We start from the raw sequence: 18,144 nt of genomic DNA, 5'->3' as shown, positions 1-18,144 counted from the left end.
ACCTGTATAAACATGGAAATATCAGCACCGCTATCTGTATGAACATGGAAATATCAGCCCCTCTATCTGTATGAACATGGAGATATCTACACCGCTATCTGTATGAACATGGAAATATCTACACCGCTATCTGTATGAACATGGAAATACCTTCACCGCCATCTGTATGAACATGGATATATCTACACAACCTTCTGGATGAACATGGATATATCTACACAGCCCTCTGGATGAACAAGGAAATATCCACACCGCTATCTGTGTAAACATGCATACATCTTCACCGCTAGCTGAATAAACATGGAAATATCTACACCGCTATCTGTATGAACATGGAAATATCTACACCGCTATCTGTTTGAAGATGGAAATATATACACCGCTATCTGCATGAAAATGGAAATATCTACACAGCTATCTGCATGAAAATGGAAATATCTTCACAGCTATCTGCATATACATGGAAATATCTACACAGCTATCTCTTTACACATGGAAATAACAACACCGCTATCTGTATGAACATGGAAATATCTTCACCGCCATCTGTATGAACATGGAAATATCAGCCCCTCTATCTGTATGAACATGGAGATATCTACACCGCCATCTGTATGAACATGGATATATCTAGCAGCCATCTGGATGAACATGGAAATATCTACAGCGCCATCTGTATGAACATATAAATATCTACACCGCCATCTGTATTAAGATGGAGATAACTACACCGCAATCTGTATAAACCTGGAAATATCTACACTGCTATCTGTATAAACATGGAAATATCTACACCGCTATCTGTATAAACATGGAAATTTCTACACCGCTACCTGTATAAACATGGAAATATCAGCACCGATATCTGTAGGAACATGGAAATATCTACACCGCTATGTGTACGAACATGGAAATAGCTACACCGCTATCTGTATGAACATGGAAATATCTACACCACTATCTGTATGAACATGGAAATATCTACACCGCTATCTGTATGAACATGGATATATCTACACAGCCATCTGGATGAACATGGAAATAACTACACCGCTATCTGTATGAACATGGAAATATCTACACCGCTATCTGTGTAAACATGCATACATCTTCACCGCTATCTGTATAAACATGGAAATATCTACACCGCTATCTGTATGAACATGGAAATAGCTACACCGCTATCTGTATGAACATGGAAATATCTACACCGCTATGTGTATGAACATGGATATATCTACACAGACATCTGGATGAACATGGAAATATCTACACCGCTATCTGTGTAAACATGCATACACCTTCACCGCTATCTGTATAAACATGGAAATATCTACACCGCTATCTGTATGAACATGGAAATATCTGCACCGCTATCTGTATGAACATAGACATATCTACACCGCTATCTGTTTGAACAAGGAAATATCAACACCGCTATCTGCATGAAAATGGAAATATCTACACTGCTATCTGCATATACATGGAAATATCTACACAGCTATCTCTTTACACATGGAAATAACTACACCGCTATCTGCATGAACATGGAAATATCTACACCGCTATCTGTATGAACATGGAAATATCTGCACCGCCATCTGTATGAACATATAAATATCTACACCGCCATCTGTATTAAGATGGAGATATCTTCACCGCTATCTGTATAAACATGGAAATATCTACACCGCTATCTGAATAAACATGGAAATATCTACACCGCTACCTGTATAAACATGGAAATATCAGCAGCGCTATCTGTATGAACCTGGAAATATCTACACCGCTATCTGTATGAACATGGAAATATCTACACCGCTATCTGTATGAACATGGAAATAACTACACCGCTATCTGTATGAACATGGAAATATCTACACCGCTATCTGTATGAACATGGATATATCTACACAGCCATCTGGATGAACATGGAAATATCTACACCGCTATCTGTGTAAACATGCATACATCTTCACCGCTATCTGTATAAACATGGAAATATGTACACCGCTATCTGTATGAACATGGAAATATCTGCACCGCTATCTGTATGAACATGGAAATATCTACACCGCTATCTGTTTGAACATGGAAATATGTACACAGCTATCTGCATGAAAATGGAAATATCTACACTGCTATCTGCATATACATGGAAATATCTACACAGCTATCTCTTTACACATGGAAATAACTACACCGATATCTGTATGAACATGGTAATATCTACACCGCCATCTGTATGAACATGGAAATATCTGCACCGCCATCTGTATGAACATATAAATATCTACACCGCCGTCTGTATTAAGATGGAGATATCTACACTGCTATCAGTATAAACATGGAAATATCTACACTGCCATCTGTATGAACATATAAATATCTACACCACCATCTGTATTAAGAAGGAAATATCTAAACCGCTATCTGTATAAACATGGAAATATCTACACCGCTGCCTGTATAAACATGGAAATATCAGCACCACTATCTGTATGAACATGGAAATATCTACACCGCAATCTGTATGAACATGGATATATCTACACAGCCATCTGGATGAACATGGAAATATCTACACAGCTATCTGTATGAACATGGAAATATCTACACCGCTATCTGTATGAACATGGAAATACCTACACCGCTATCTGTATGAACATGGATATATCTTCACAGCCCTCTGGATTAACATGGAAATATCCACACCGCTATCTGTGTAAACATGCATACATCTTCACCGCTATCTGTAAAAACATGGAAATATCTACACCGCTATCTGTATGAACATGGAAATATCTACACCGCTATCTGTTTGAAGATGGAAATACGTACACCGCTATCTGCATGAAAATGGAAATATCTACACAGCTATCTGCATATAGATGGAAATATCTACACAGCTATCTCTTTACACATGGAAATAACTACACCGCTATCTGTATGAACATGGACATATCTACACCGCCATCTGTATGAACATGGAAATATCTGCACCGCCATCTGTATGAACATATAAATATCTACACCGCCATCTGTATTAAGATGGAGATATCTACACCGCTATCAGAATAAACATGGAAATATCTACACCGCTATCTGTATAAACATGGAAATAACTACACCGCCATCTGTATGAACATGGAAATATCTGCACCGCCATCTGTATGAACATATAAATATCTACACCGCCATCTGTATTAAGAAGGAAATATCTAAACCGCTATCTGTATAAACATGGAAATATCTACACCGCTGCCTGTATAAACATGGAAATATCTGCACCGCTATCTGTATGAACATGGAAATATCTACACCGCAATATGTAGGAACATGGAAATAGCTACACCGCTGCCTGTATAAACATGTAAATATCAGCACCGCTATCTGTAAGAACATGGAAATATCTACACCACTATCTGTATGAACATGGATATATCTACACAGCCATCTAGATGAACATGGAAATATCTACACCGCTATCTGTTTGAAGATGGAAATATACACACTGCTATCTGCATGAAAATGGAAATATCTACACAGCAATCAGCATATACATGTAAATATCTACACAGCTATCTCTTTACACATGGAAATAACTACACCGCTATCTGTATGAACATGGAAATATCTACACCGCCATCTCTATGAACATGGAAATATCTGCACCGCCATCTGTATGAACATATAAATATCTAACCCGCCATCTGTATTTAGATGGAGATATCTACACCGCAATCTGAATAAACATGGAAATATCTACACCGCTATCTGTATAAACATGGAAATATCTACACCGCTATCTGTATAACCATGGAAATATCTACACCGCAACCTGTATAAACATGGAAATATCAGCACCGCTATCTGAATGAACATGGAAATATCTACACCGCTATCTGTTTGAACATGTAAATATCTACACCTCTATCTGCATGAAAATGGAAATATCTACAAAGCTATCTGCATATACATAGAAATATCTACACAGCTATCTCTTTACACATGGAAATAACTACACCGCTATATCTATAAACATGGAAATATCTACACCGCCATCTGTAGGAACATGGGAATATCTGCATCGCCATCTGTATTAACATATAAATATCTACACCGCCCTCTGTATTAAGAAGGAAATATCTAAACTGCTATCTGTATAAACATGGAAATATCTACACCGCTGCCTGTATAACCATGGAAATATAAGCACCGCTATCTGTATGAACATGGAAATATCTACACAGCTATCTGTATTAACATGGAAATATCTACACTGCTATCTGTATGAACATGGAAATATCTACACCGTTCTCTGTATGAACATGGAAATATCTACACCGCTATCTGTATGAACATGGAAATATCTACAAAGCTATCTGAATGAACATGGAAATATCTACACCGCTATCTGTTTGAACATGTAAATACCTACACCGCTATCTGCATGAAAATGGAAATATCTACAAAGCTATCTGCATATTCATGGAAATATCTACACAGCTATCTCTTTACACATGGAAATAACTACACCGCTATATCTATAAACATGGAAATATCTACACCGCCATCTGTATGAACATGGAAATATCTGCATCGCCATCTGTATGAACATATAAATATCTACACCGCCATCTGTATTAAGAAGGAAATATCTAAACCGCTATCTGTATAAACATGGAAATATCTACACCGCTGCCTGTATAAACATGGAAATATCAGCACCGCTATCTGTATGAAGATGGATATATCTACACCGCTATCTGTATGAACATGGAAATATCTACACCGCTATCTGTGTGAACATGGAAATAGCTACACCGTTATCTGTATCAACATGGAAATAGCTACTCCGCTGTCTGTACGAACATGGAAGTATCTACACCGCTATCTGTATGAACATGGATATATCTACACCGCTATCTGTATGAACCTGGAAATATCTACACCGCTATCTGTGTGAACATGGATATATCTACACAGCCATGTGGATGAACATGGAAATATCTACACCGCTATCTGCATAAACATGCATACATCTTCACTGCTATCTGTAAAAACATGGAAATATCTACACCGCTATCTGCATGAAAATGGAAATATCTACACAGCTATCTGCATATACATGGAAATATCTACACAGCTATCTCTTTACACATGGAAATAACTACACCGCTATCTGTATGAACACGGAAATATCTACACCGCTATCTGTATGAACATGGAAATATCTACACCGCTATCTGTATGAACATGGATATATCTACACAGCCCTCTGGATGAACATGGAAATATCCACACCGCTATCTGTGTAAACATGAATACATCTTCACCGCTATCTGTATAAACATGGAAATATCTACACCGCTATCTGTATGAACATGGAAATATCTACACCGCTATCTGTTTGAAGATGGAAATATATACACAGCTATCTGCATGAAAATGGAAATATCTACACAGCTATCTGCATATACATGGAAATATCTACACTGCTATCTCTTTACACATGGAAATAACTACACCGCTATCTGTATGAACATGGAAATATCTACAACGCCATCTGTATGAACATGGAAATATCTGCACCGCCATCTGTATGAACATATAAATATCTACACCGCCATCTGTATTAAGATGGAGATATCTACACCGCTATCTGAATAAACATGGAAATATCTACACCGCTATCTGTATAAACATGGAAATATCTACACCGCTATCTGTATAAACATGGAAATATCTACACCGCTACCTGTATAAACATGGAAATATCAGCACCGCTATCTGAATGAAACTGGAACTATCTACACCGCTATCTGTATGAACATGGAAATATCTACACCGCTATCTGTATGAACGTGGAAATATCTACAAAGCTATCTGAATGAACATGGAAAAATCTACACCGCTATCTGTTTGAACATGTAAATATCTACACCGCTATCTGCATGAAAATGGAAATATCTACAAAGCTATCTGCATATACATAGAAATATCTACACAGCAATGTCTTTACACATGGAAATAACTACACCGCTATATCTATAAACATGGAAATATCTACACCGCCATCTGTAGGAATATGGGAATATCTGCACCGCCATCTGTATGAACATATGAATATCTACACCGCCATCTGTATTAAGAAGGAAATATCTAAACCGCTATCTGTATAAACATGGAAATATCTACACCGCTGCCTCTATAACCATGGAAATATCAGCACCGCTTTCTGTATGAACATGGAAATATCTACACCGCTATCTGTATTAACATGGAAATATCTACACTGCTATCTGTATGAACATGGAAATATCTACACCGTTCTCTGTATGAACATGGAAATATCTACACCGCTATCTGTATGAGTATGGAAATATCTACAAAGCTATCTGAATGAACATGGAAATATCTACACCGCTATCTGTTTGAACATGTAAATATCTACACCGCTATCTGCATGAAAATTTAAATATCTACAAAGCTATCTGCATATTCATGGAAATATCTACACAGCTATCTCTTTACACATGGAAATAACTACACCGCTATATCTATAAACATGGAAATATCTACACCGCCATCTGTATGAACATGGAAATATCTGCACCTCCATCTGTATGAACATATAAATATCTACAACGCCATCTGTATTAAGAAGGAAATATCTAAACCGCTATCTGTATAAACATGGAAATATCTACACCGCTGCCTGTATAAACATGGAAATATCAGCACCGCTATCTGCATGAACATGGATATATCTACACCGCTATCTGTATGAACATGGAAATATCTACACCGCTATCTGTGTGAACATGGAAACAGCTACACCGTTATCTTTATCAGCATGGAAATAGCTACTCCGCTATCTGTATGAACATGGAAGTATCTACACTGCTATCTGTATGAACATGGATATATCTACACCGCTATCTGGATGAACATGGAAATATCTGCACTGCTATCTGTGTAAACATGCATACATCTTCACCGCTATCTGTAAAAACATGGAAATATCTACACCGCTATCTGTATGAACATGGAAATATCTACACCGCTATCTGAATGAACTTGGAAATATCTACACCGCTATCTGTTTGAACATGGAAATATCTACACCGCTATCTGCATGAAAATGGAAATATCTACACTGCTCTCTGCATATACAAGGAAATATCTACACAGCTATCTCTTTACACATGGAAATAACTACACCGATATCTGTATGAACATGGAAATATCTACCCCGCCATCTGTATGAACATGGAAATATCTGCACCGCCTTCTGTATGAACATATAAATATCTACACCGCCATCTCTATTAAGATGGAGATATCTACCCCGCTATCTGTATAAACATGGAAATATCTACACCGCTATCTGTATAAACAGGGAAATATCTACACCACTATCTGTATAAACATGGAAATATCAGCACCGCTATCTTTATGAACATGGAAATATCAGCCCGTCTATCTGTATGAACATGGAAGTATCTACACCGCTATCAGTATGAACATGGAAATATCTACACCGCTATCTGTATGAACATGGAAATACCTTCACCGCCATCTGTATGATCATGGATATATCTACACAGCCATCTGGATGAACATGGAAATATCTACACCGCTATCTGTATGAACATGGAAATAGCTACACCGCTATCTGTATGAACATGGAAATATCTACACCGCTATCTGTATGTACATGGAAATACCTTCACCGCCATCTGTATGAACATGGATATATCTACACAGCCATCAGGATGAACATGGAAATATCTACACCGCTATCTGTATGAACATGGAAATAGCTACACCGCTATCTGTATGAACATGGAAATATCTACACCGCTATCTGTATGAACATGGAAATATCTACAGCGCTATCTGTATGAACATGGAAATATCTTCACCGCCATCTGTATGAACATAGATATATCTACAGAGCCATCTTGATGAACATGGAAATATCTACACAGCTATCTTTATGAACATGGAAATTTATACACCGCTATCTGTGTAAACATGCATATATCTTCACCGCTATCTGTATAAACATGGAAATATCTACACCGCTATCTGTATGAACATGGAAATATCTACACCGCTATCTGTTTGAACATGGAAATATCTACACCGCTTTCTGCATGAAAATAGATATATCTACACAGCTATCTGCATATACATGGAAATATCTTCAAAGCTATCTCTTTACACATGGAAATAACTACACCGCTATCTCTATAAACATGGAAATATCTACAACGCCGTCTGTATGAACATGGAAATATCTACATCGCCATCTGTATGAACATATAAATATCTACACCGCCATCTGTATTAAGATGGAGATATCTACACCGCTATCTGTATAAACCTGGAAATATCTACACCGTTACCTGTATAAACATGGAAATATCAGCACCGCTCTCTGTATGAACTCGGAAATATCTACACCGCTATCTGTACGAACATGGAAATATCTACACCGCTATCTGTATGAACATGGAAATAGCTACACCGCTATCTGTATGAACAAGGAAATATCTACACCACTATCTGTATGAACATGGAAATATCTACACCACTATCTGTGAAAACATGCATATATCTTCACCGCTATCTGCATAAACATGGAAATATCTACACTGCTATCTGTATGAACATGGAAATAGCTACACCGCTATCTGTATGAACATGGAAATATCTACACCGCTATCTGTATGAACATGGATATATCTACACAGCCATCTGGATGAACATGGAAATATCTACACCGCTATCTGTGTAAACATGCATACATCTTCACCGCTATCTATATAAACATGGAAATATCTACACCACTATCTGTATGAACATGCAAATATCTACACCGCTACCTGTATAATCATTGAAATATCAGCACCGATATCTGTATGAACATGGAAATAGCTACACCGCTATCAGTGTAAACATGCATACATCTTCACCACTATCAGTATAAACATGAAAATATCTACACCGCTATCTGTATGAACATGGAAATAGCTACATCGCTATCTGTATGAACATGGAAATATCTACTCCGCTATGTGTATGAACATGGATATATCTACACAGACATCTGGATGAACATGGAAATATCTACACCGCTATCTGTGTAAACATGCATACATCTTCACCGCTATCTGTATAAACTTGGAAATATATACACCGCTATCTGTATGAACATGGAAATATCTACATCGCTATCTGTTTGAACATGGAAATATCTACACCGCTATCTGCATGAAAATGGAAATATCTACACTGCTATCTGCATATACATGGAAATATCTACACAGCTATCTCTTTACACATGGAAATAACTACACCGCTATCTGTATGAACCTGGAAATATCCACACCGCCATCTGTATGAAGATGGAAATATCTGCACCGCCATCTGTAGGAACACATAAATATCTACACCGCCATCTGTATTAAGATGGAGATATCTACACCGCTATCTGTATAAACATGGAAATATCAACACCGCTATCTGTATAAACATGGAAATATCTAAACCGCTATCTGTATAAACATGGAAATATCTACACCGCTACCTGTATAAACATGGAAATATCAGCACCACTATCTGTATGAACATGGAAATATCTACACCGCTATCTCTATGAACATGGAAATATCTACACCGCTATCTGTATAAACATGGAAATATCTACACCGCTATCTGTATTAACATGGAAATATCTACACCGCTACCTGTATAAACATGGAAATATCAGCACCGCTATCTGTATAAACATGGAAATATCTACACCGCTATCTGTATGAACATGGAAATATCTACACCGCTATCTCTATGAACATGGAAATATATACACCGCTACTTGTATGAACATGGAAATATCAGCACCGCTATCTGTATGAACATGGAAATATGTACACCGCTATCTGTATGAACATGGAAATATCTACACCGCTATCTGTATGAACATGGAAATATCTACAAAGCTATCTGAATGAACATGGAAATATCTACACCGCTATCTGTTTGAACGTGGAAATATCTTCACCGCTATCTGCATGAAAATGGAAATATCTACACTGCTATCTGCATATACATTTAAATATCTACACAGCTATCTCTTGACACATGGAAATAACTACACCTCTATCTGTATGAACATGGAAATATCTACACCGCCATCTGTATGAACATGGAAATATCTGCACCGCCATCTGTATGAACATATAAATATCTACACCGCCATCTGTATTAAGATGGAGATATCTACACTGCTATCTGTATAAACATGGAATTATCAACACCGCCATCTGTATGAACATATAAATATCTACACCGCCATCTGTATTAAGAAGGAAATATCTAAACCGCTATCTGTATAAACGTGGAAATATCTACACCACTGCCTGTATAAACATGGAAATATCAGCACCGCTATCTGTTTGAACATGGAAATATCTACACCGATATCTGTAGGAACATAGAAATAGCTACACCGCTGCCTGTATAAACATGGAAATATCAGCACCGCTATCTGTATGAACATGGAAATATCTACACCACTATCTGTATGAACATGGATATATCTACACTGCCATCTGGATGAACACGGAAATGTCTACACCATTATCTGTATGAACATGGAAATATCTACACCGCTATCTGTATGAACATGGAAATAGCTACACCGCTATCTGTATGAACATGGAAATATCTTCACCGCTATCTGTGTGAACATGGATATATCTACACAGCCATCAGGATGAACATGGAAATATCTACACCGCTATCTGTATGAACATGGAAATAGCTACACCGCTATCTGTATGAACATGGAAATATCTACACCGCTATCTGTATGAACATGGAAATACCTACACCGCTATCTGTATGAACATGGAAATATCTTCACCGCCATCTGTATGAACATAGATATATCTACAGAGCCATCTTGATGAAAATGGAAATATCTACACAGCTATCTTTAGGAACATGGAAATTTATACACCGCTATCTGTGTAAACATGCATACATCTTCACCGCTATCTGTATAAACATGGAAATATCTACACCGCTATCTGTATGAACATGGAAATATCTAAACCGCTATCTGTTTGAACATGGAAATATCTACACCGCTTTCTGCATGAAAATGGAAATATCTACACAGCTATCTGCATATACATGGAAATATCTTCAAAGCTATCTCTTTACACATGGAAATAACTACACCGCTATCTCTATAAACATGGAAATATCTACACCGCCGTCTGTATGAACATGGAAATATCTGCATCGCCATCTGTATGAACATATAAATATCTACACCGCCATCTGTATTAAGATGGAGATATCTACACCGCTATCTGTATAAACCTGGAAATATCTACACCGCTACCTGTATAAACATGGAAATATCAGCACCACTCTATGTATGAACTCGGAAATATCTACACCGCTATCTGTACGAACATGGAAATATCTACACCGCTATCTGTATGAACATGGAAATAGCTACACCGCTATCTGTATGAACAAGGAAATATCTACACCACTATCTGTATGAACATGGAAATATCTACACCGCTATATGTGAAAACATGCATATATCTTCACCGCTATCTGCATAAACATGGAAATATCTACACCGCTATCTGTATGAACATGGAAATAGCTACACCGCTATCTGTATGAACATGGAAATAGCTACACCGCTATCTGTATGAACATGGAAATACCTACACCATTATCTGTATGAACATGGATATATCTACACAGCCATCTGGATGAACATGGAAATAACTACACCGCTATCTGTGTAAACATGCATACATCTTCACCGCTATCTATATAAACATGGAAATATCTACACCACTATCTGTATGAACATGCAAATATCTACACCACTACCTGTATAAACATGGAAATATCAGCACCGCTATCTGTATGAACATGGAAATAGCTACACCGCTATCAGTGTAAACATGCATACATCTTCACCACTATCAGTATAAACATGAAAATATCTACACCGCTATCTGTATGAACATGGAAATAGCTACATCGCTATCTGTATGAACATGGAAATATCTACTCCGCTATCTGTATGAACATGGATCTCTGTACACAGCCATCTGGATGAACATGGAAATATCTACACCGTTATCTGTGTAAACATGCATACATCTTCACCGCTATCTGTATAAACATGGAAATATATACACCGCTATCTGTATGAACATGGAAATATCTACACCGCTATCTGTTTGAACATGGAAATATCTACACCGCTATCTGCATGGAAATGGAAATATCTACACTGCTATCTGCATATACATGGAAATATCTACACAGCTATCTCTTTACACATGGAAATAACTACACCGCTATCTGTATGAACATGGAAATATCCACACCGCCATCTGTATGAAGATGGAAATATCTGCACCGCCATCTGTATGAACATATAAATATCTACACCGCCATCTGTATTAAGATGGAGATATCTACACCGCTATCTGTATAAACATGGAAATATCTACACCGCTATCTGTATAAACATGGAAATATCTACACCGCTATCTGTATAAACATGGAAATATCTACACCGCTATCTGTATAAACATGGAAATATCTACACCGCTACCTGTATAAACATGGAAATATCAGCACCACTATCTGTATGAACATGCAAATATCTACACCGCTATCTCTATGAACATGGAAATATCTACACCGCTATCTGTATAAACATGGAAATATCTATACCGCTATCTGTATTAACATGGAAATATCAACACCGCTACCTGTATAAACATGGAAATATCAGCACCGCTATCTGTATGAACATGGAAATATCTACACCGCTATCTGTATGAACATGGAAATATCTACACCACTTTCTCTATGAACATGGAAATATATACACCGCTACCCGTATGAACATGGAAATAACAGCACCGCTATCTGTATGAACATGGAAATATCTACACCGCTATCTGTATGAACATGGAAATATCTACACCACTATCTGTATGAACATGGAAATATCTACAAAGCTATCTGAATGAACATGGAAATATCTACACCGCTATCTGTTTGAACATGTAAATATCTACACCGCTATCTGCATGAAAATGGAAATATCTACACTGCTATCTGCATATACATTTAAATATCTACACAGCTATCTCTTTACACATGGAAATAACTACACCACTATCTGTATGAACATGGAAATATCTACACCGCCATCTGTATGAACATGGAAATATCTGCACCGCCATCTGTATGAACATATAAATATCTACACCGCCATCTGTATTAAGATGGAGATATCTACACTGCTATCTGTATAAACATGGAATTATCAACACCGCCATCTGTATGAACATATAAATATCTACACCGCCATCTGAATAAACATGGAAATATCTACACCGCTACCAGTATAAACATGGAAATATCTACACCGCTACCAGTATAAGCATGGAAATATCAGCACCGCTATCTGTATGAACATGGAAATATCTACACCGCTATCTGTATGAACATGGTAATATCTACACCGCTATCTGTATGTACATGGAAATATCTACACTGCTATCTGTGTAAACATGCATACGTCTTCACCACTATCAGTATAAACATGGAAATATCTACACCGCTATCTGTATGAACATGGAAATAGCTACACCGCTATCTCTATGAACATGGAAATATCTACTCCGCTATCTGTATGAACATGGATATATCTACACAGCCATCTGGATGAACATGGAAATATCTACACCGCTATCTGTGTAAACATGCATACATCTTCACCGCTATCTGTATAAACATGGAAATATATACACCGCTATCTGTATGAACATTGAAATATCTACACCGCTTTCTGTATGAACATGGAAATATCTACACCGCTATCTGTTTGAACATGGAAATATCTACACCGCTATCTGCATGAAAATGGAAATATCTACACCGCTATCTGCATATACATGGAAATATCTACACAGCTATCTCTTTACACATGGAAATAACTATACCGCTATCTGTATGAACATGAAAATATCCACACCGCCATCTGTATGAACATGGAAATATCTGCACCGCCATCTGTATGAACATATAAATATCTATACCGCCATCTGTATTAAGATGGAGATATCTACACCGCTATCTGTATAAACATGGAAATATCTACACAGCTATCTGTATAAACATGGAAATATCTACACCGCTATCTGTATAAACATGGAAATATCTACACCGCTACCTGTATAAACATGGAAATATCAGCACCGCTATCTGTATGCACATGGAAATATCTACACCGCTATCTGTAGGAACATGGAAATATCTACACCGCTATCTGTATAAACATGGAAATATCTACACCGCTATCTGTATAAACATGGAAATATCTACACCGCTATCTGTATGAACATGGAAATATCTACACCGCTATCTGTATGAACATGGATATATCTACACAGCCATCTGGATGAACATGGAAATATCTACACCGCTATCTGTGTAAACATGCATACATCTTCACCGCTATCTGTATAAACATGGAAATATCTACACCGCTATCTGTATGAACATGGAAATATCTACACCGCTATCTGTATGAACATGGAAATATCTACACCGCTATCTGTTTGAACATGGAAATATCTACACCGCTAACTGCATGAAAATGGAAATATCTACACTGCTATCTGCATATACATGGAAATATCTACACAGCTATCACCTTACACATGGAAATAACTACACCGCTATCTGTATGAATATGGAAATATCCACACCGCCATCTGTATGAACAAGGAAATATCTGCACCGCCATCTGTATGAACATATAAATATCTACACCGCCATCTGTATTAAGATGGAGATATCTACTCCGCTTTCTGTATAAACATGGAAATATCTACACCGCTATCTGTATAAACATGGAAATATCTACACCACTATCTGTATAAACATGGAAATATCTACACCGCTACCAGTATAAACATGGAAATATCAGCACCGCTATCTGTATGAACATGGAAATATCTACACCGCTATCTGTACGAACATGGTAATATCTACACCGCTATCTGTATGTACATGGAAATATCTACACCGCTATCTGTGTAAACATGCATACATCTTCACCACTATCAGTATAAACATGGAAATATCTACACCGCTGTCTGTATGAACATGGAAATAGCTACACCGCTATCTGTATGAACATGGAAATATCTACTCCGCTATCTGTATGAACATGGATATATCTACACAGCCATCTGGATGAACATGGAAATATCTACACCGCTATCTGTGTAAACATGCATACATCTTCACCGCTATCTGTATAAACATGGAAATATATACACCGCTATCTGTATGAACATTGAAATATCTACACCACTATCTGTATGAACATGGAAATATCTACACCGCTATCTGTTTGAACATGGAAATATCTACACCGCTATCTGCATGAAAATGGAAATATCTACACTGCTTTCTGCATATACATGGAAATATCTACACAGCTATCTCTTTACACATGGAAATAACTATACCGCTATCTGTATGAACATGAAAATATCCACACCGCCATGTGTATGAACATGGAAATATCTGCACCGCCATCTGTATGAACACATAAATATCTACACCGCCATCTGTATTAAGATGGAGATATCTACACCGCTATCTGTATAAACATGGAAATATCTACACCGCTACCTGTATAAACATGGAAATATCTACACCGCTATCTGTATAAACATGGAAATATCTACACCGCTACCTGTATAAACATGGAAATATCAGCACCGCTATCTGTATGAACATGGAAATATCTACACCGCTATCTGTAGGAACATGGAAAGATCTACACCGCTATCTGTATAAACATGGAAATATCTACACCGCTATCTGTATAAACATGGAAATATCTACACCGCTACCTGTATAAACATGGAAATATCAGCACCGCTATCTGTATGAACATGGAAATATCTACACCGCTATCTGTATGAACATGGAAATATCTACACCGCTATCTGTATGAACATGGAAATATCTACACCGCTACCTGTATGAACATGCAAATATCAGCACCGCTATCTGTATGAACATGGAAATATCTACACCGCTATCTGTATGAACATGGAAATATCTACACCGCTATCTGTATTAACATGGAAATATCTACAAAGCTATCTGAATGAACATGGAAATATCTACACCGCAATCTGTTTGAACATGTAAATATCTACACCGCTATCTGCATGAAAATGGAAATATCTACACTGCTATCTGCATATACATTTAAATATCTACACAGCTATCTCTTTACACATGGAAATAACAACACCACTATCTGTATGAACATGGAAATATCTACACCGCCATGTGTATGAACATGGAAATATCTGCACCGCCATCTGTATGAACATATAAATATCTACACCGCCATCTGTATTAAGATGGAGATATCTACACCGCTATCTGTATAAACATGGAAATATCTACACCGCTATCTGTATAAACATGGAAATATCTACACCGCTATCTGTATAAACATGGAAATATCTACACCGCTATCTGTGTAAACATGGAAATATCAGCACCGCTATCTGTATGAACATGGAAATATCTACACCGCTATCTGTATGAACATGGAAATATCAGCACCGCTATCTGTATGAACATGGAAATATCTACACCGCTATCTGTGTAAACATGGAAATATCAGCACCGCTATCTGTTTGAACATGGAAATATCTACACCGCTATCTGCATGAAAATGGAAATATCTACACTGCTATCTGCATATACATTTAAATATCTACACAGCTATCTCTTTACACATGGAAATAACTACACCACTATCTGTATGAACATGGAAATATCTACACCGCCATCTGTATGAACATGGAAATATCTGCACCGCCATCTGTATGAACATATAAATATCTACACCGCCATCTGTATTAAGATGGAGATATCTACACCGCTATCTGTATAAACATGGAAATATCTACACCGCTATCTGTATAAACTTGGAAATATCTACACCGCTATCTGTATAAACATGGAAATATCTACACCGCTACCTGTATAAACATGGAAATATCAGCACCGCTATCTGTATGAACATGGAAATATCTACACCGCTATCTGTGTAAACATGCATACATCTTCACCGCTATCTGTATAAACATGGAAATATCTACACCGCCATGTTTATGAACATGGAAATATCTACACCACTATCTGTTTGAACATGGAAATATCTACACCGCTATCTGCATGAAAATGGAAATATCTACACAGGTATCTGCATATACATGGAAATATCTACAAAGCTATCTCTTTACACATGGAAATAACTACACCGCTATCTCTATAAAGATGGAAATATCTACACCGCCATCTGTATGAACATGGAAATATCTGCACCGCCATCTGTATGAACATATAAATATCTACACCGCCATCTGTATTAAGATGGAGATATCTACACCGCTATCTGTATAAACATGGAAATATCTGCACCGCTATCTGTATAAACATGGAAATATCTACACCACTATCTGTATAAACATGGAAATATCTACACCGCTACCTGTATAAACATGGAAATATCTACACCGCTACCTGTATAAACATGGAAATATCAGCACGGCTATCTGTATGAACATGGAAATATCTACACCGCTATCTGTGTAAACATGGAAATATCAGCACCGCTATCTGTTTGAACATGGAAATATCTACACCGCTATCTGCATGAAAATGGAAATATCTACACAGCTATCTGCATATACATGGAAATATCTACAAAGATATCTCTTTACACATGGAAATAACTACACCGCTATCTCTATAAAGATGGAAATATCTACACCGCCATCTGTATGAACATGGATATATCTTCACCGCCATCTGTATGAACATATAAATATCTACACCGCCATCTGTATTAAGATGGAGATATCTACACCGCTATCTGTATAAACATGGAAATATCTACACCGCTATCTGGATGAACATGGAAATATCTACACCGCTATCTGCATGAAAATGGAAATACCTACACAGCTA

This window comes from Gorilla gorilla, chromosome 3, assembly GCF_029281585.2.
Source record: "Gorilla gorilla gorilla isolate KB3781 chromosome 3, NHGRI_mGorGor1-v2.1_pri, whole genome shotgun sequence".
Lineage (NCBI taxonomy): Eukaryota > Metazoa > Chordata > Mammalia > Primates > Hominidae > Gorilla > Gorilla gorilla.
The sequence above is the reverse complement of the archived record's forward strand: the minus strand, read 5'-3'. Positions refer to the sequence as shown.